Below are 21,326 nucleotides of genomic sequence, written 5' to 3' on the forward strand. Positions count from 1 at the left end.
CCGACCACACCACTACCACCTCTGTCACATATACCACCATCACCTTCTCTACTACCAAATATTATAATCATATATAATTATTCAATCTCCAAAAGACATATATGGATAATCACTTATGATTAGACATATATGTATAAACATTTATACACAAGTACATTTCTGTTATATAATCATTGATGATTATGCATACCCTACTGCAGACGTTATGCTGAAGCGTTTAAACCTCAAATGTAAAATATATGTGTCTGATGTTGAACCTCAAAATCTCTATTTTTAAAAAGAATCTCAAATGATACCACTAACTATGTTTTTAATCTAATATCTGAATTTTGATATTTATCCTGATCTAGTAAATATGATGATAAATAAAACAAAAAATAAGATAATATTTAAATTTTCTTTTATAATACTAAGTTATTGATTTCACAACAACTTCATACATGATTAGTCTACTATTAACTTTATTTAGATCATTACAGTAAAACATTCATTCGTGTTTACAACAGTGGCAAAACTAGAACTAGAGTAAAGGGGTATCCCAATTTTTTTTAGGGTAACCTAATTTTTTTCCCGGGACTTGGATTTCCCAGGCTCGATTTCGGGTTTAAACCCAAATCTTAATCGAATCCTTAGCTAACCTCAAGTCTTGTTATATAAACATGAAGTTGAAGTATATTTTGATACTTGAATCGATGTGAGACTCAAAGTAGATATCAAATAAAGCATGAACATAACAGGTTTATATAATAGAAAAAAATGGTTGAGTTTACATGTATTTAGTGATGTGGGATAGAATAGTTGGGAAAATATAGCAAAAATAAACAAAGAATATGTAAGAAGCAAGAATAGAATTCGAGATCTTTGCTTTAATAAACTAACATCTTAACCAACAGACTAATTGCTTGTTTGTGTTTATAAGTGGAGGGATGCATATATATACATTATACCGATTTTTTTTTTTTTTTGAGGGATAGGTAAACAAAAATTACACTAACGAAAAAAATTTGAGGGGTATCCCGGGCTACCCTGGGATCCCCTTGGATCCGCCCCAGGTTTACAATATGATATATATATATATATATATATATATATATATATATATATATATATATATATATATATACATATATATATATATATATATATATATATATATATATATATATATATATATATATATATATATATATATTATGTAGTAACGATTCATATATCTGAATCTTTTACAAATTTATACATCATTTTATCAAGTTAAATGCAGAAATTGATAAAACTCAAAACCAACTCCAAACAAGAACTCAAGAAATCTATTTTATTATATAAATTTATCAAAAAGTATAAAATTGTTCCCTAAATAAATGATAAGATATCATTATTACAAAGTGAAAAACATAATGAAATAACCTAAATTTTTGAAAAATAAAGCAAAAATGTGACTACAAAAAGAATAAAACAAAAATCCATACTTTTACTCATTCACATTCCAAAATAATCATTTTCATAGTAGTTAATTCTTTCATAGTAGTAACTGCTATTTGTTAAATCTAAATTCATTTATGATATTTTAAATTATTTTTTCAGTGTTACTATAAGATAGGGAAAAACTATATCAAACGCAAAAAACATCTTATCATCAAATAATTTTTTTAAAAACTATGAATAATAATTCAATTAAACATTACAAATTTGTAATTTATTGACACAAACACAAAGTGCTAGTACATGGATTCATTAGAACACCATAAATAAGTAAATAAATACATTTGGCTTAAAATCTAAAAAAAACAAGAACAAAATACAGTTCATATTTCTTCTATTCATGGCAACAAGCTAGGAAAGCGATCAGAAGCAAATGTTATTTGGATCACAGCAACACTCGTCAGCAAAACAACAGCAACACAGAGTCGCTAGACTAGAAATTAAAACATTATTCCAATTAAAACACCAATCCATAAACCAAATGATAAAATGCATAAAAAATGAATGAAAATAGGACATATTTTTTAAAGAAAGGCGGGGAATACATACCAGCCTTCAAGGAAACCACGTCGTCGAGGAGGAGGAGGAGGTGCGACATATTGAGGTGGCTCTATCACCGGCGGTTCTTGATTATAACTTCCTCCTGTTGAAGATGATCGTTAATTGTTTTGTGAATTGTAAGTGAGATGTATAATGAATCGAGAAATGTGAAGTAGATTCGTACCTTGAGCAGGGTAAGGATAATCATGTTTTGGTTCATTCATGATTTGTTAAAGAGAGCAGGTTGTGTATGGTGGAGTGATGAAGGTGGGTTGATTATATAGAGGAGTACATTACACCAGTGGTCCATGTGGTTTAAACTAATTTATATTTCTGGTCCATAATTTAATTTTTAAACTTGGGTCGTTCATATAGTGTGATTTTGTTGTGCGTTTAATCTCTCGCAGATTTAAAATGATTACGTTACCCTTATTTTTTTCACTATTTATTTATTAAATATCATAATTAAATATAAATAGACATCTTCTCCAAGCTTCCAGCCATCTTTAAAAACTGGCCTCTCCCCTCCCTCTTCAATTTGTTGTCCACCATCTCCATCCCCGCCTAATTCTCTCTCACATGTCTTATCCTAAACCTAATTCCCTCTCACGGTAACCAAAAATTTAATAGAATGCAATCTTTTTCATCAATCAACTATCCTCATCTATAACCATTTTCAAAATTATCATTTTTGAAAATAGAGCGTGCAGATTTGCATAAGAAATATAAACAGGAAGGTGTTGTTGGCGTTTCCTACCCCATTTTATGTATGGTTTTGTTACGGGAAGAAGATTGGTGTTGTGTTAGGGGAAAGTAACAAATGATGTCTATTTAATGTAATTTCCAACCCCATTGTTCTGGTTTAGTTATTTCAGATGATTGTTCGTAATAGGTGGTGGTGGATGGCTATGATGGTCATTGTTGGCAAGAGAAGAGGAGAAGAACTAGATGAAATCATGAAACTCAAAATGAAATCCCAGATGAATTCTATAACACTTGCGTTTTCTATTAAAACCTCTTGTAGAATAATCGTTATTTACATTAGTAAACTAAATAAATAAAGGATTCTTCATATGTTATATGTGAAATGAATATTTGGTAATACAACATGACAATCTTAATATAAGTATTATTACATAAAAAGTGTAAGGCCTAGATCCCTGGTACGTATTTAAATATTTATTTAATCATTTTTACAAGGCAACTCGACAAGTTGGTAGCCCCAAACTCGTCGGGTAGATATAGAGAGGAACCCGTGGTTTATAGTCTATTCGACGAGTTGGGAAGCACCGATTCGACGAGTAGGACCGCCAGAATGAAACCCTAATTTTAAGGGTTTGGCACCCTATTTAAAGAACACAACAACCCTTTGTAGCCTCCCTCATCGTCTCCCATTGTCCAGAAAACTCTAATTATTAAGCTTGAGCTTTGTGTGAGTGTGTGAACCAATTTGAGTGATTAGGCGTGATTTGAAGCTTATGAGAAGAAGAGAAGTTAGAGGACTCCAAGAGAAGGTTGTAGATCCAGAAGCAACATAACATTTCCTTCACTTTCTAGTAATCAAGTCCATACCTTGGCCATGTTTTTTTCTAGATCTTCTTATGGGGGTAGTTAAGGCATTTCACAGTTCACGTTGGAACCATTCATGAGTGCATGCATGAGTTGGTGTATCCTCTACAGATCTCGATTCTTGATGGACTCCATGGAATAAAGGTTCCAACTTTATGGCCTTGGGAGTCCCATGCACCTTATAAGTCACCTTTTTTTGGAACTCTTAAGCTAAAAAACCCATCCATTCACATAAAGTTGTAAAATTTACGTGACATAAGGACCTTAGGGGTCCAGATCTATGTATTGGAGGAAATAAACCTAGCTGGAATCGACTAAATGGATTAAGATCTTAGGGGACTCAACGATTCGTTCATGTGACTCGGCGAGTCGGGTCGCGGTTCCCCCTCCCTTTTCTGTTAATGAGTGAACTCATAGATTCTAGCAGATGACTCAGCGAGCTACACATAGTTTTGGATATGGAGGTTGAAGAACTGGACGAGTCCAGGGAAGGAGTCGACGACTTGAGACGGGTTATCCCGATTCTGAATAAGCAGAACTCGACGAGTTTGAGGATGACTCGACGATTTGATTCGTTTAATTACGACTATGAGTGGACAGAGAGCTCGTCGAGTCAAGGGAATGACTCGGCTAGTTGGATCCTGATTTTAGGGTTCTTGAGTAGCAGAACTCGATGAGTTGACAGACCAACTCTACGAGTTGAGTCAATTAGAATGTTGATTATGACCAGGGGTAAAATGGTCATTTTATTCTGTGAAAGATTATCAGACGAGTCTTTAGCAGACAGCTTGAGAGGTCAGTTTTCCTCTATTAGGAATGTGTTGAAGGCACCAATGCCGACCCGTTTATGTATGTTAGCATATGTCGGACATAGCTCTGATGCGGGGGTTAGCCCGATGTAGTTTATATGTTATGTTTTCCAGACTTAGGTCCAATATCGGTGTTAGGCCGATGTAGTTTATATGTTTATGTGTTCCGGACTTCGGTCCGATGCCGGGGTAAATGTAACGCCCATTCATCCGGGCTAGTCAGTTTAGAGATAGTAGAGATAGTAGGGGTCGAAAACGACTTTTTGACAAAAGATTATTTAGAATAAATAATCTTAACCAAGTTGTATAATATGTCTCAAGGGTTCCGTACATATAAAGAGCGCCAAAATCCGAGTTATAACGAAGAAGTTATGACCCGTCGAAGTTTAGTGTCGGAACCGGCACGACACCGCGAAAATGTAAATAGTGAATTTATGATAGAGTGGATTTTAGCCTTAGTAATCTAAATGAAAGTCGTAGAATATGTTAACCTAAGCACTTCCATAAAAAGAACACCCAAATCTGACTTCGTATGAGGAAGTTATGATTTTTCGAAGTTTCGGCTTAGCGGTGTACGACCCGAAGTACGAGTATTAGATCGAGCGGTTTTTAGCCGACACAACCTAAACGAGAATCGAAGATCTCGTTATTAGTAGCGTAACGATAAAAATACAGAAGAAAATGGACATCGGATGAAGAAGTTATGAGATTTTAACGGACCAATCATGTCCCGCCCTGTTAAAAATATAACTATAAAAGAAAGTAAAAATTAGCTGACGGAGTCTAAACCAAAGTTGTAGAGTACGTCTCCAACTATGTGTGGATATAAATAACATCAAAAACGGAGTTCGTATGAACGCGTTACAAATTATAATAGCATATTTACGTATTAAAATAAAGTATAAATCATATATACGTACACATATATATACATATGTATATATCATTAGAAAGGTATCGACGATGCGGTCATTATAAGACTAATGTTGAGTTCTTTCGATATTATTTTAGTACAAATATCATTTAAGCGATTTAAAAACAGTATTATAGAGGGGTATTTAGTTGTTTATATAACTAAAAGGTCATTAAGTAATTATGGTGGGTAGTTTTTGAAAATTCAATTAGTATAAATAAGAGCCTTGGGCTCTCATATTTCTTGCACCATTCTCTTGATTCAAGAGTCTTTCTCTCCTTATCCCCCGAGCATTTCGGTCCCTTGTGAGTCGACTTCTCTTTATGTAGTTTTTAGTATAGTAAGGTGAGCGCTGAAGCGCTGCACGAATATTTCTTAGAAAGATTCAGCGACGAAGTTCTGTCCCTACAAAGCCCGACTCCTAGATATAATCCCCTTGTAAGTAAGTTATGCTTAACCTATTTTAATATAGCTTATATTTAAAATTAATATTGTTATTATGAACTTATAATAAATATTTGAACTATTATTATGACTTATATAAGTGTTGTTATAATATCTTTTTAACTACTTGTGGTACGAGGAATCTGGTTTAAAGGGCTACATAGGGTTGTCGGATTTCAGAAGTGCTATACGCCAAAATGGTTCCGCCCTCCGGTGTTTTATGTCTGGCCCCTGTTTGTACATAGTGGTTGGAAAGTATTGTTTGAACTCTTATATAATAATAATAATAAGACTAATAATTAGTCGCGGTAAATATTAGACTAAAATCTAGTGGTAATAATACTAATTTTCGTCGAAGCAAATTATTTTAAAGTAAACGAAGCGCTGTCAGAGTACCGAGTCACCACCTTCTCAGGTGAGTGCATAGTTACTTTCATCTTACACATAGATATGATGTATTTTATATAAATTACTATCACACCCCGAAACCGATGGCGGAAATGTTCCGGGGCGGAGGACGTCATGTAGTATCGCAACCAATGTACATAGTAAGCGTAGTAATCACAACCATTACATTACATAGAAATATTTACATTGTCTGAAAACAAGGTGTTACAAGTGTTATACATATATATCATATGAACAAAAGTTAAGACGAGTCTTCTAAACGCTCCATCTTCTCCAAAAGATCGTTGTGTACCTGTCTAATGTGGACCTGAGAATACAAGCAGTTCGAAAATCAACATAAAGCTGGTGAGTTCATAAGCGGTTGATGTGCACAAAAGTACCCATTAATTTTAATATTTATAACCTAACAAACTAAGATTAATTATGCACTTATAGGCAGTGTACCTAGTCACATTATAATATAGCTTAGGTAAGTCGGGTGTCGATCACAGGGAACGGTGTTACTAATTAACCTAATTACTATTAAATTAACCTAATTTATTAATAAATTTAATAAGGGGGTTTTATCTAATTTTGCAAGATCAGATGAACTTAATCAAATTAATAAAAAACACTCTTGCTTAGTTGAATCCACTTCTTCCTTATGGCTAGCTAATGATTATGGGTTATTAAGTTGGGTTTTAGTTATATTAGTAATTTAGTTCTATCTTATCAATAAGTAACTAATTCATGTTAAACCATGTATGTTCACACATAATTAAACACAGAACTAATTATGAATGTAGATATGCTATGTAAGATTTGTTGTATAAACGCAATTATGATCACAATTCACGTTCTCTAGCACAGCTAAGATTTATTTAGCCTAATTACTAACTAAGATTGGTCAATCCTAGCTCTAACAATTCAATGTTCACTAAATTATTAGGTAAACAAGTTCATGTAGTTTCATGGTCACTAAGCTACATAGAACATGCAATCTAGCAAATAGATAAGCAAATAATAACATGCTAGGTTATACAAATCAAACACAAGCAACTCTTACCAACTTAAATTAGTCCATAAACATATAACTATTCATAAGTTCAAAGCTTCATCTAGCTAAGCAAAAGTAGCTAGATTTAGCTGCTCATCATAGTAATTAAACTAACACAGCTAAAACTAATGAAAAACATGTTTATAATCAACTAAATATAAAACTTTACTTCTTTTGGTGTTGAAATCCCTCTTCCAAGACCTTCCTTCCTCTCTGAAACGTCTCCTGGAACTTCTTTTTTTTTCTGCCAAAAGTTCTCTTATTCGTAATAGTCAAGGATCTTTATAATTGTTGTTGTCCGTACATTCACGTCGTGAATATTAATACATTCACGTCGTGAATAGTAGATAACCGTGCCCGCCAAGGATTTCTTCACCCGCGTACATATCTTCTAGAACCATTAATTCACGTCGTGAGTTATTTAATTCTCACGTCGTGAATAACCCCTTCTTCCAGATTTGCTTCACTTTTACTCTTCTAATTCCCAAGTTTCTTCCTTTAACGCTTCCAGTCCTCTTTTCTTCAAAATGTCTTCTTTTTTTCTTGAAACAACATTTAAACTCATAAGTACCATTATTCTAAACAAATTACCAACTTTTCAATAAGAATGTACTTAAATATTGCCTAAAAATAAGTATAAATATGGCAATATCAAAATACCCCACGCTTAGGCTTTGCTTGCCCTCAAGCAAATTTACACTTAATTCTTAATTACTAACACTACACAGAACAATCCGACTCTAGTTCAGCCATTATGCCAAGACCTCAACGCATGCATTTGTGTCTAAAATTTTCCTAAAGTACCCCCCCCCCCCCATACTTTAAATACTCACAATCTTCATAAACACTCGCCCACTTTTTCCGAACAATGCTCATTTTATGCAACCCTCCGAATCCATCCTCAAAAAACCTCCTAACCTCAAGGTATTTTTAGTTGAGCAACCTAAGCATACATAATCTAGAATTACAATTTATGATACCACTATGGAGCTTTCTTTGAATTCTTCATTTCTCTGACAATTTGATCTTCGATTTCTTTGAATTCAACACCTTATTTGAATTGATTTCTGGTATCTTCAACTTTTTGGATTTCTTCAGAATTTTGATCTTTTGATCTTCACTTTATTTGCTCCAAAATTCTTCAAACTTTTTCGTAATTCTCTCTTTCTTTTTTTTTTTCTTTTTACATGTACCTCTCTTTTTTTTTCGCTCAAAACCTACATGCTTAAGCAGAGGCGCTCAACCTCAACCTTTATTGGTTAATGATAATAATTTTCCTGGATACATTTCAGGTTTAGGCTGCTAAACATATTGCATCCTTCAAACCGAGCGGGGTTATGTTTTTGTTCCATGATTTCACTAAAATAAGGGAAGCCACAAATGCACTATAACGTATATTGGCTCAACTAAACATTTGAACTTTCATCGGATCATCCCACATAATACTAGCAATTATAGCTCAAATTATTATTACTAGATTCAATTAATAAAAATTTTGAATTTTCAAAATTTCCTATCAATTCACTTTTTCTACCCCTACCCCACACTTATTTCATACAATGCCCTCATTGTATGTATAAAAACAAATCAAAATTAAAGAAAAGGGAGAAAAAGGAACAGACTCCCCTGGAGTAGCGGCATGAGCATCTCGAAAAGTGCGGAAAATATGCAATTTGAATATGGACTTCCAAAAATAGAAACTTGATTCTGGAACTCGCGAAATATGGAGTGTACCCGCAAGACATATTGTATGTATAAAAACAAATCAAAATTAAAGAAAAGGGAGAAAAAGGAACAGACTCCCCTGGAGTAGCGGCATGAGCATCTCGAAAAGTGCGGAAAATGTGCAATTTGAATATGGACTTCCAAAAATAGAAACTTGATTCTGGAACTCGCGAAATAAGGAGTGTACCCGCAAGACATGAAATCGGGCCTTCAATCATCTTTTAACATGGTGTAAGTCTCCAAAAGTAGAATGACCAATGTTGGAAAACATGTAATACTCACGACGTGAGCGTAACTCCGTAAAGTAAAACTTCCTGATAACTCAAACATATTGTGAAAATATGAGCCCGACTCTCGGAATTAAACACTCCCAGCTAAAAATGTACGCATCCATAACTCGCTATCCCTCCTAAGCACTCCATAGCAATTTCTGAGAAACAATCAACAACGAAGAATAAAAGTAACATAATATTCAAAGTAGTTCTTGCAATCCCCTAAAAACAAACTAAAAATAAACTAAAATAAACTAAACACAAATCAAATAAATAACGATCAATCATCCGCCTCATTTTCATGCGCATCATCCGCCTCATTTTCATGCGCTCCACTAGTACCCGCATCATCACCTCCACGACCACCATACTCCGACCAACGCGGGCAAATCGGGTAGTGATACCCTAAATGAGACGGCTGCTCCACCCCAAGATGCCGAACCACATTTTCCATCGTGCCGCCTATCCAATTCACACTCAACGATAACTGGTCAAAGTAACCAGCCATATCACACCCAAAAGGTGCACCCACCATGGAAGCAGTTGGATGTGTCGGCTGCCCGCGGTCTCCCCTTCCTCTTACATTCCTGCGTCTTGGTCTCGGCTCTGGCGCAGGTTGATCGGCTGGCTGATCATCCTCATCTTCACCCTCAGCGTCTGATGGAACTATTCCCCAGTGCGATCCAAAATTTCTGACCACTCGCATAGTCTCCAAATATCCCATGCTAAAGTCATGTTCGTCTACACACGTCATGGATCTAATAATATCGGGAACAATCAAATGATAAGAACGGGCCAAACAAGTAACGAAATGACCCCCACAAATAGGGCTCCCAGGGTGCGAACTCGCAGCAGACCCAGCCAGAAAACGGGCTAGGAAATACGAGATGTTACAACAGACACCAGGCTGTAAGATGCACCATAAGAAAAATAAGTTCTGCTTAGTCACTTTGTCGCCATGCCTCTTATGGTTGATGGAAAAGGTAATGAACCGGTGGAGTAAACGATGTATCGGGGACCGAATACTACTCTCAGGAGATACTCCGGAATTAAACATCCCGGAGGCAATGTTATGCCAAAAAGAATATCCCGTGACACCTTCCATATATCCTTTAGCAGCCTCTCCTAAAAACATGCCAAACTCGGGAGTCATAGCCTCCTGTCGATCATACAGTCCCACTCTCCAAGCAAACTCAACTAGGCTGCACTCCCGGTACTCGCCCCCCAATCGAAATACCAACGCATGTGGCCAATATGGATCTTGGACCGTTTCCTGAAACGTCACCGTTGCGAAGAACTCGACACAAAATTCCTTATAGACCCGCTCTTGCACCTGGAACAGATTTTGCCAACCTGAACAGGTGAACGAATAGCCATCTCCAATAAATGTCTTTTTCAAATACGGGCCCACCCGGTCTACGAGCCCTACTTCCCTCAATCTTGTCCAATTGACTGTTGGAGCAACTGCAATTTCTCTGTTATAAATCCATCCCAATCTGTTGTTCCAACGGGTCAAAACATCACGGGCCGTCGTCGCGGGAAAATTGTAAAACGGGTGTAAACCCGCAACCCCAGCTGGAGCCTCTCTTCTTGGAGCCATTCCTGCAAAAATACGAAAAAGAAACAGCCAAAACAAATATCCACAAGTCAAACATAAAAAAATGAATTCTGATTATCACCAGAATTCACGTCGTGGATCTTGTATGATTCACGTCGTGAGTTCGTAACCACAGGAGGCCGAATCTACACAATCGGGGAAAATCCAGTCAACATATCCCTGGGTTTTACTCCTATACCACTTCCAAACACTTAGCATGAACATTCCAAGGTTATTTACGAGCTGTAAAGAATTAATTTCATCATCTAACAAACCCTAACCCTAAGTTCCTTTACTAGAACCAAAAATTAAACATAATAATCAAGAATTAGTACCTTTGTTGGAAGTATTACGTAAGCACAATGGTAATTAGTAGGATTGTCGGCTAAATTCGCAGCAATGGGGACCAAGGGGGACCAATTTTTGTTTCCACTTCGTGAACAATAAACAAATGAAAGGGTTTGCTGGTTTCCAGGAACTTAATATGTGGTCCCGTACTTGTAAGAGTTCACGTCGTGAATTATATACAATTCACGTCGTGAGTAGTGGTTAGGCTTAAGTTTGGGCCATGTACTGACGGACTGGTCTTGGGCTTGCTAGTCTAATGGGTTAAGCCTTATCATGGATTATGTGTCCGGTTCATTCACAATTCACGTCGTGAATTGCTAACTATTCACGTCGTGAATTAAGTCTGGATAATTAAATTTTTCTGAGTTCAGACTAAGTTCTTAATTTCTACTACTTGCGCTTTAAGGTCCCTACATTTTGTTCTAATAGAGTTGGATGACTCGATCTAAGTTTTCAAAACTAAAATACAAAAAGAGAAAAGTTTTAAACCAAACTCGGGTTGCCTCCCGAGAAGCGCTTCTTTTTCTTGGAGTCTTGAGCTGGACTCCGTGCCTCCTACGTTGAGTCTTCGAAAGAGTCCTCCACCAAGATCTTTTGCTCCTTGAACCACCTTTTGTAAGCTTGAACTCTCCTTTTATATGCCTTCTTTGAATTCTCCTTTTTAGCTTTTCCCTTTTCCTCAAGCTTGCGTTTTGTGCCCTTGGTTTCCTCCTCGTACTTTATGTCATTCTCTTCTGCTTTCACCACCGGCCTTGTTATTCTTGAAGTGACCTCCTCTTCATCACTTGTTGTTTCCTCATCCTCTTTGCTTACCCAAGAAGGCGGATTCTTGTAAGCTATGACTTCAATCCAATGTGGAACAGATGCCTTTGGTTTTGTCATTTTGACTTGATGAACTACTTTTATCTCTTCTTCCATAAGCTTTTCCAATTCTTCTAGTTCATTCTCTTCATTAATTGTAAACACCTCTTCTTTATTTTCTTGAAAGTCATCTTTTTTTTCAAAGACTTCTTGTTCATCGCCAACCCTCAAAGTGAGCTTCGACTCGCGGATATCAACAAGGGCACCAGCAGTGTTGAGCAATGGCCGACCTAGGATTATCGGAACATCTGGATCTTCTTTCATGTCCAATACTACAAAGTCTATTGGAAAAATAAATTTTCCAATTCTCACCAAAATATCCTCCACTATGCCTCGGGGTTGTGTCACCGAACGGTTCGCCATGTGAATCTTCATTTTTGTAGCCTTCATCTTCTGAATCTCCAGTTTTTGATAAAATGAAAAAGGCATTAGATTAATGCTAGCCCCAGAATCGGCTAAAGCATTAACCTTCATTTTATTCCCAAACTCGCATGGAAGAGTGAGGCGTCCAGGATCCCCCATCTTTTCTGGTGTCTCTCCCAACACAACTTTTGAAGTTTGTTCACTTAAAATCACTGCAGACTGCTGCTTTAATTGCCTTCGGGTGTCTATCAAGTCTTGCAGTAATTTCTGATTCTCGGGAGCTTTGGATAAGGACTCGACAAAAGGGGTATTAATCGGGATCTCTTTCACATGCTTGACAAACTCTCTATGCTCTCTCTCTAGTGGACTAAGGGTGGCTTGGGAAGGAAAAGGCAAAGTCGGCTCATAAACTGAACTGTCTGCAGAATTTTTCTGTTCATGACGGGCCCACGTCGTGAACATATAAGGTTCACGTCGTGAGTTCTGGAACTCAGCGGCTTCATGATTTTCGATCTTGATCTTCTTCTTCTTTTGATCGGGCGCTCGTGGTTCTTCGTCCAATGCTTCTAGGAACTTCGAGATAGCTTCTTCTTCGGTGTCTATGGGCATTACATGAGATTGATTCTGTACTTCGGGACTCTTCGGGGACAATTTTTCATGAACTAGGGTTGCTAGTTGACCAAATTGTACTTCAAGGTTATGGATGGAGGCTTGTTGATTCTTTATCAATGTTTGTTGTTCCAGAATAGCAGAATCCGTGGCCTCGTGTCGCTTTTCCGACGCTTCCATAAATTTCATTAAAATAGTCTCTAGGTCGGGTTTCTTCTCGGCTGGTTGCTGCTCCTTTTGATAGAGGCCTCGACCTGTCTGCCTATACTTCTCTTCTTTTTGCTTCTTATATTCTTCATATGGCAGCCACTCCTTCTTCGGTTTCCTCCAGTCCTCTTCAAACTTATCCCCATTAGAGTAGCACACTTGAGCTTTTCTGTTCCCAAATTCATCCACGTTGCAGTCCTTGGTCAAGTGTGGACCATTGCATCGCTCGCACCCCACTCTTATGGCGTGTATCGACTGGTCCATTTGTGTTATCCTGCGATCCATGTTATTTAGCATGGCCATGACAGCTGCAATTTCTTCAGTTTGGGCCCCTCCACCGCCTTTGCTTCCATCCTGCCTCGGGTTATGGTATTCGCGGGAGTGTTTCGCGAATTCTTCAATTAGCTCCTTGACCTCCCTTGGATTTTTCCTTGTCAACGGTCCTTGAGAATCAAGGAGTTGTCTTGTCATGACATTGACCCCATCATAAAAGATTGACATCTCTTGCTGCACATTTAGGTCATGTTGCGGGCAGTTTCTGAGTAAGCCCTTGTACCGCTCCCATGCTTCGTATAGTGACTCCCCCGGCTGTTGCTCAAAGTTGGCTATTGCCTTCTTGAGTTTGGCTATCTTGGATGGTGGGCAAAACTGATCTAGGAATTGCTCACGCATTTGAGCCCAAGTGGTGATTGTACCCGGTGGGAGTGCTTTTAACCACTCCTTAGCAGCTCCTTTGAAGGTGACGGGCAGCATCCTAAGCAAGACTGTGTTCCTGTTGACATTTGGGATATTTAAGTAATCTGCAATGTCATTGACTTCATCTAGATGCTTAAAAGCATCCTCATGGTCTTTCCCGAAAAATGGGATGTCCTTCAGCGCAGTCAATATGTGTCCCTTCAGCTCGAATGTGGCATTGGCAGGTATTGCGGGTTGGACTAATCCGGGACCCACATCTTCTCGGATCCGTTTTTTGTGAGCTCCCATGGACATTTCTTCAATATCTGCCATCTCGTTCCTTGGCTCGTTCTCGGGTTCACTCGTATGTTCTTCAAATTCTGGCTCGGTGTCGCTTTCGTACTTGGTTTGCACGGTTGTATGATCCAAATGCTCAAGATTGCTCTCGTGCTTCGTTGATGAACTTGACTCTCCTGTCTTCTTTCCTGCCTTCCTAGAGAAGGCTGACTTCAATTCTTGCAAGGGCGTCTTTTTCTTGTGAATTGCAGACTCGAGATCTTCTAGTGGTGGCACCAATGGTGTGTTTGAACCTCTGGTCATTAACTCCTGCAACTTGCTAACTAAAACGTAAAACTGGACAAAAATAAGAAAAACTAAAAAAAATGAAATCTCATATTTCACGTCGTGAGTATACTAAATCTCACATCGTGAACTTTGTGACAGAACAAAAATTAAACTAAGATAAGCTAGCAAAATAATTAACCAATTAAGCTTTCTGTAAATTTTATTCCTAAAAAAACGATTAATCTAATGCAACTAAATAAACTAATAATCTGCACCGTTCCCCGGCAACGGCGCCAAAAACTTGATGTGCACAAAAGTACCCATTAATTTTAATATTTATAACCTAACAAACTAAGATTAATTATGCACTTATAGGCAGTGTACCTAGTCAGATTATAATATAGCTTAGGTAAGTCGGGTGTCGATCACAGGGAACGGTGTTACTAATTAACCTAATTACTATTAAATTAACCTAATTTATTAATAAATTTAATAAGGGGGTTTTATCTAATTTTGCAAGATCAGATGAACTTAATCAAATTAATAAAAAAACACTCTTGCTTAGTTGAATCCACTTCTTCCTTATGGCTAGCTAATGATTATGGGTTATTAAGTTGGGTTTTAGTTATATTAGTAATTTAGTTCTATCTTACCAATAAGTAACTAATTCATATTAAACCATGTATGTTCACACATAATTAAACACAGAACTAATTATGAATGTAGATATGCTATGTAAGATTTGTTGTATAAACGCAATTATGATCACAATTCACGTTCTCTAGCACAGCTAAGATTTATTTAGCCTAATTACTAACAAATATTGGTCAATCCTAGCTCTAACAATTCAATGTTCACTAAATTATTAGGTAAACAAGTTCATGTAGTTTCATGGTCACTAAGCTACACAGAACATGCAATCTAGCAATTAGATAAGCAAATAATAACATGCTAGGTTATACAAATCAAACACAAGCAAATCTTACCAACTTAAATTAGTCCATAAACATATAACTATTCATAAGTTCAAAGCTTCATCTAGCTAAGCAAAAGTAGCTAGATTTGGCTGCTCATCATAGTAATTAAACTAACACAGCTAAAACTAATGAAAAACATGTTTATAATCAACTAAATATAAAACTTTACTTCTTTTGGTGTTGAAATCCCTCTTCCAAGACCTTCCTTCCTCTCTGAAACGTCTCCTGGAACTTCTTTTTTTTCTGCCAAAAGTTCTCTTATTCGTAATAGTCAAGGATCTTTATAATTGTTGTTGTCCGTACATTCACGTCGTGAATATTAATACATTCACGTCGTGAATAGTAGATAACCGTGCCCGCCAAGGATTTCTTCACCCGCGTACATATCTTCTAGAACCATTAATTCACGTCGTGAGTTATTTAATTCTCACGTCGTGAATAACCCCTTCTTCCAGATTTGCTTCACTTTTACTCTTCTAATTCCCAAGTTTCTTCCTTTAACGCTTCCAGTCCTCTTTTCTTCAAAATGTCTTCTTTTTTTCTTGAAACAATATTTAAACTCATAAGTACCATTATTCTAAACAAATTACCAACTTTTCAATAAAAATGTACTTAAATATTGCCTAAAAATAAGTATAAATATGGCAATATCAGCGGTTTATTTTCGTAAAAGAACAAGTTTCCTTTGGTTTTTCTAAAAAAGTCTTTATCCAAGAAAATCCCATATTTTCTTATAAGCAAAGTTTAGTTATCCGTTTGCTACACGGTCAAGTTAAGTTGGGTTATCCGTTTATTACACAATCAAGTTAGGAACAGTTTGTAATCCAAGAAAATCCCATATTTTCTTTTATGTAAGTTTGGTTATTCGTTTATTCTACAGTTTGGTTATGAACAGTTTGTTATCCCAGGAAAAACCCTTATTTTCCTAAAAGTCGTGGTTAGTTCTTGGTTCGGAATGCAATGTACTAGTATCTATCATACTTATAGTATTAGATGAGTATTCTGAAAGCCTGGTTATCCGATACACGAATGTCGAATATCTACTATACTTATTCGAAGTTTCGAATCTTTATAGACACTCAGAGACGAACATTAGCTGTATATTCGAAGTTCTGGTGACATCTAAAGGCGTGTTTTAGACGTATTTCCGAAGCTCTGCCGACATCCACAGGCGTATGTTTTCAAAACTCTGTCGATATCCAAAGGCGTACTTTCGAATTATTTCCGAAACTCTAGTGGCACTCAAGGCGTACACTAGCTGTATTTTCGAATGTTTTGGTGCCATCCAAAGGCGTGTCGTAGCTGTACTTTCGAAGTTCTGGTATTATCCAGAGCCTATTTTATTAGTAATAACCCTAATTTATGATTTAGTATGAATCTTTCATAAATTATAAAATGTAACATAGATTACAACATTTTATAAAGAAATCTACGATTAGTCTGAAAGCTAACTTTGCAAGTCAAACTGTTGGTTAATATGGTTTTCGATATTAAAAGCATATAGAATATGAACATTTAAACTGAAATAATACATTTGAGTACAAGATTTCCTTGTACTTTTGCTTGTATTCCCCCCTTGAAAACATTTGAAAAACACGGAAAAAGGAGTAGGGGTTTGAACTCACCAATCGAGGAATGTGTCGGTTTGGATGGTAAACATCAGTCCGGGGATTGAAAACGCACGAGTTTCCTATGTAATATGAAGAGATACATAATTGTATCTAATTAGACTTTGAAATACTAATTTATTGAGAATATACACTCCGAGACGCGAAAAAACTTCATTTCAAGTGTTAGAGTGACTCGGGTAGCATCTAAAGGTGTGTATGGCTTGAATATGGAGTTGGCTCTTCAAGAGTAAACTCCTAATGGATTTTTCGGCCCCATGACCAACTCCCCATGACTTTAAGGCCATAAACTCATGTTGGGGGTGTTCTTGGGTGCCTAATGGTCTTATAACTCTTTTGGGGTAATGCTAGGCTTGGTTTTAAGGCATTGGAAGGGATTAAACCACCTAAGGAACCATTTAATGGAGTTTACAGCTGTAAAATAGGATTTTATGGCCGTAAGATCCCACATACCCATTACTTTTTTGTTTTGGTGGTTCTAGGTTAATCACATGTGATTCTAACTCAATATACAAGCCTTGGATGGAAGTTAGGGCACCATTTGACCAACTTATTGGAGTTTACGGACCAGGAACCTTTCCTTGGGGGTTTACAGTCGTGAACTCATAAGGGGGTGGTTTTATTTAAGTTTAAGGTCCCTAACACATTGATGGATGGTTTTAGAGTTTATTCCAAGGCTTAGGAGGTGTTTAAGGGGCATTTTAACACCTTAAAAGGGGTTTACGGTCTATAAAAGGGTGTTTACGGTCCAAGCATGCTCTTGGGCTGTAAAATCATGTTTACTCATCATATGATAAGGTTTTGATGTTCTAAGTTCAGTATTGTAAGCCCCTAAGTCATATCTAAGCTCCAAATGTGGTTTGGAAGGGTTTTGAGGCTCAAAAACCCCATCTATGTGAGTTTGCGGCCCAAGGGTGTTCTAGGGCCGTAAACTCTTGTCCTTGTTCCTATTTCATGATTTTACCACGAATTTGAAGGCTAAAATTGTTAATCTATTAGTTAAGATGTATAACTTACTGATTTGGAGCTTGATTTGGGTGATTTTTGGATCAAACTTGAGTTTCTAGAGAGAGAGAGTAGAGAGAGGGGATGGAAAAGCTTCAAATGAAGCCCACTCAACCTTATATACAGTTCGGGTTTAGGGCTCGGTGGAATTCTACCCGATACTGACGTTAAACGGGGCTTTTGGTCGTACCCGATTAAGTTACCGTAAACCGACGCGGATGAAACTAGAAGTTTTCCAATTAACAATGTGGGGTATTTTCACGCGTTACTAATGGATTTGAACACTCACAAGGTCATTATAAAAGTCTTAAATTAAATGACCTGACCCAAAAAATGTTATCGGAAAAATTGAAAGACAAGCGAGTTTTACTGACGGGATCGAGTTATCGTGACGGAAATTTTTTTGGGTTGTTGCATTATCCCCCCGTTAGAGGGAATTTCTTCCCGAAATTTAGAATTAAGGCACAATCATCGGTTTGGAAAGAGTCGTGGTTACTTCCGTTTTGTTGAGTCTTCATGCTCCCAAGTGAATTCAGGTCCTCGCATGACATTCCAGCGAACCTTCACTTATCGGGATACGGCTTTGTTTCGTACGTTTAATCTCTTGATCTATGAATTCAATGGGTTCTTCCATGAGGTTCAGACCTTCATTGATCTTGGTCTCATCAAAGGGATTACTAGGGTTTCATCGGATAGGCACTTCTCAAGAATAGAGACGTGGAAGACAAGGTGAGTGTTGCTAAGTTTCGAAGGTAGTCGGAGTTTGTAGGTTACAGGATCGATCCTAACGAGGATTTCGAAAGGTTCTATGCACTTCGGGTTAAGTTTTCCATGCTTTCCAAAGTGCATCGAGCCTTTTCGGGGTAACGCCTTCAACAGGACACAATTTCCAACAAAAGGCGACACCTTTCTGTGTCGAAGTGGTTAGGGGTTAAGCGATTCTGGATGAATTTTGGATGAACCTGCAATAGTAGCCAGCGAGACCCAATAATTAACGGATTTCTATGGGTGTTTGCCGTGCCGATTAATTCTCTATCATCTGGATTTTGGATGGGTCCATGTGTATGTCTTCCTCGCTTACCACGTGACCAAGGAAAGTGGTTAGACTGAAGGGCATCACTACGATTTCGTAGTGACCATATCGAGTTCTGAATGCTATTTTGGAAACATCACTCTCATGAACTCAAAGCTGACGGTACCCTGATATAAGGTCTATCTCGTGAAGTAACTGGCTCCCTGAAGTTGATCGTAAAGGTCATATATTCGAGGAAGAGGGTATCGGTTTTTGACGATTTATTTGTTCAACTCGCGGTAGTCGACACACATCCAGTAGGATTCATCTTTCTTCTTCACAATTAAAACTAGGGCTCCCTAGGGTGAGGAACTCGGTCTGATGAACCCCTTGTCGAGTAGATCATTGAGCTGACTGGATAACTCCTGCATTTCTGTTGGAGCTAAATGATACGGAGACTTGGCTAAAGGATTAGTTCCAGAAATTTGGTCGATGCGAAACTCGACATGACGTTCGGAAGGAATTCCCGGGAGCTCTTCGGAAAAGACATCATGAAAATTGCAAACTTTGGGGATGCTCTTGAGGTCTTCAAGTTCCTGTTTCTCATTGATTACATGAACTAGGAATGCATGACACTCCTTTCGTAGAAGCTTTTGAGTTTTGATGCACGAAATGATGCGAAGGTTGAAACTAAGTTTATCGTTGTAGATCTTAAGAGTCCAATCAGAAGGGAGATTCGGACTGATGGCTTTTTCCTAATAAAAGGATATCAGCATGATTGGGATTCAACCAATCCACGCCAATGGTAACATCAAAGCTCTCTATGGAAACTGGCATTTGGTCAATGGGTGGTGGTCTTCACCCTCAAGATTTGGCGACATTACCTCTATGGAGTTCGGTGTACCATTTACACGGACCACAAGAATTTAAGGTACCTCATGGATCAGCCGAATCTGAACATGAGACAGCGTCGGTGGTTGGACGTGGTAAAGGATTATGATTATAAGATCCTTTACCACCCGGGGAAGGCCAATGTGGTGGCCGATGCGCTTAGTCGCAGGGCGGTACCGATCAAGGATATTTGCATGAGGATGAAAGTGGTGACTCCACTTTCGGAACAGATTCGGGAGGCCCAGCAAGAGGCCCTGACGGAGGAACATCGGAAGAGTGAGAGCATAGTGGGTCAAGTTTCCATCTTCGAGTATGATAGCAGGGGATTATTGACATTACACCGCAGGGTGTGGGTGCCATACCTCGGAGGCATGCGCCATATCTTGATGGAAGAGGCGCACAAATCCCGATTCTCCATTCATCCCGGGGCGACGAAGATGTATATTGATCTTCTTCTGGACTATTGGTGGCCCTGCATGAAGCGGGATGTGGCCTGGTACGTCGAGCGGTGCTTGACCTGCAGGAAGGTCAAGGCCGAGCATCAGAGACCGCACGGCAAGATGCAACCATTGGATATCCCGTTGTGGAAATGGGAAGATATTACGATGGATTTTATCACAAAGTTTCCCAGAACTGCGCGAGGAGTGGATTCTATATAGGTCATCGTGGATCGATTGACCAAGAGCACCCATATTATTCCGATTTAGGAGAGCATTTCGGCCGAGAAGTTGGTCGATATCTATATCAGGGAGATAGTGGTGCGGCACAGGGTGCCAGTATCAGTGATTTCAGACAGAGGTGTGCATTTTACTTCTAGGTTTTGGAAGAAGTTTCATGATGAGTTGGGCACTCGTCTGTATTTTAGCACTTCCTTTCACCCACAGACGAATGGTCAGAGTAAGCGGACCATCCAAACACTTGAGGATATGTTGCGGGCATGCGTGCTAGATTTCGGTGGTAGTTGGGATACCTATCTTCCTTTAGCTGAGTTCTCATACAACAACAGCTACCACACGAGTATTGACCGTCCTCCCTTCGAGATGTTATACGAACGGAGATGCAGGACCCCGATATTTTGGGGAGAGGTTGGCCAGAGGGTCATAGGAAGCACTGAAGTGGTGCTCCGGACGACAGAGAAGATTCGGTAGGTCCGGAGCAGGATTCAGACTGCTCAAAGTCGGCAGAAAAGTTACGCCGACAAGCGCCGTTCAGACTTGGAATTTCAAGTTGGGGATATGGTTCTTCTGAAAGTGTCACCATGGAAAGGCGTCATCCGATTCAGAAAGTGGGGTAAGTTAGACCCAAGGTACATCGGGCCATTCAGGGTTGTAGCCCGGGTGGGCAAGGTGGCGTATAGGTTGGATCTACCAGCCAAACTCATCCAGATCCACATC

The 21,326-nt window shown here is 38.2% G+C and overlaps 1 long non-coding RNA gene and 1 other non-coding gene across 2 annotated transcripts; one reads left to right on the forward strand and one right to left on the reverse strand.

Annotated features, from left to right (window-relative positions):
- Nucleotides 1–1,666: 1,666 nt before the first annotated feature.
- LOC145033824 (uncharacterized) lies at nucleotides 1,667–2,269 on the reverse strand. The gene is made up of 3 exons (XR_013677726.1): nucleotides 2,204–2,269; nucleotides 2,029–2,122; nucleotides 1,667–1,912 (listed from the first exon to the last, which is right to left on the reverse strand). It is a non-coding gene; the product is annotated as an uncharacterized LOC145033824 (long non-coding RNA).
- Nucleotides 2,270–13,697: 11,428 nt separating this feature from the next.
- LOC145038125 (small nucleolar RNA R71) lies at nucleotides 13,698–13,804 on the forward strand. Its single transcript, XR_013679191.1, has one exon. It is a non-coding gene; the product is annotated as a small nucleolar RNA R71 (small nucleolar RNA).
- The last annotated feature ends 7,522 nt before the right edge of the window (nucleotides 13,805–21,326 follow it).

The sequence above is a fragment of the Lactuca saligna genome, chromosome 3, assembly GCF_052625555.1.
Source record: "Lactuca saligna cultivar CGN05327 chromosome 3, ASM5262555v1, whole genome shotgun sequence".
In the NCBI taxonomy this organism is placed as follows: domain Eukaryota; kingdom Viridiplantae; phylum Streptophyta; class Magnoliopsida; order Asterales; family Asteraceae; genus Lactuca; species Lactuca saligna.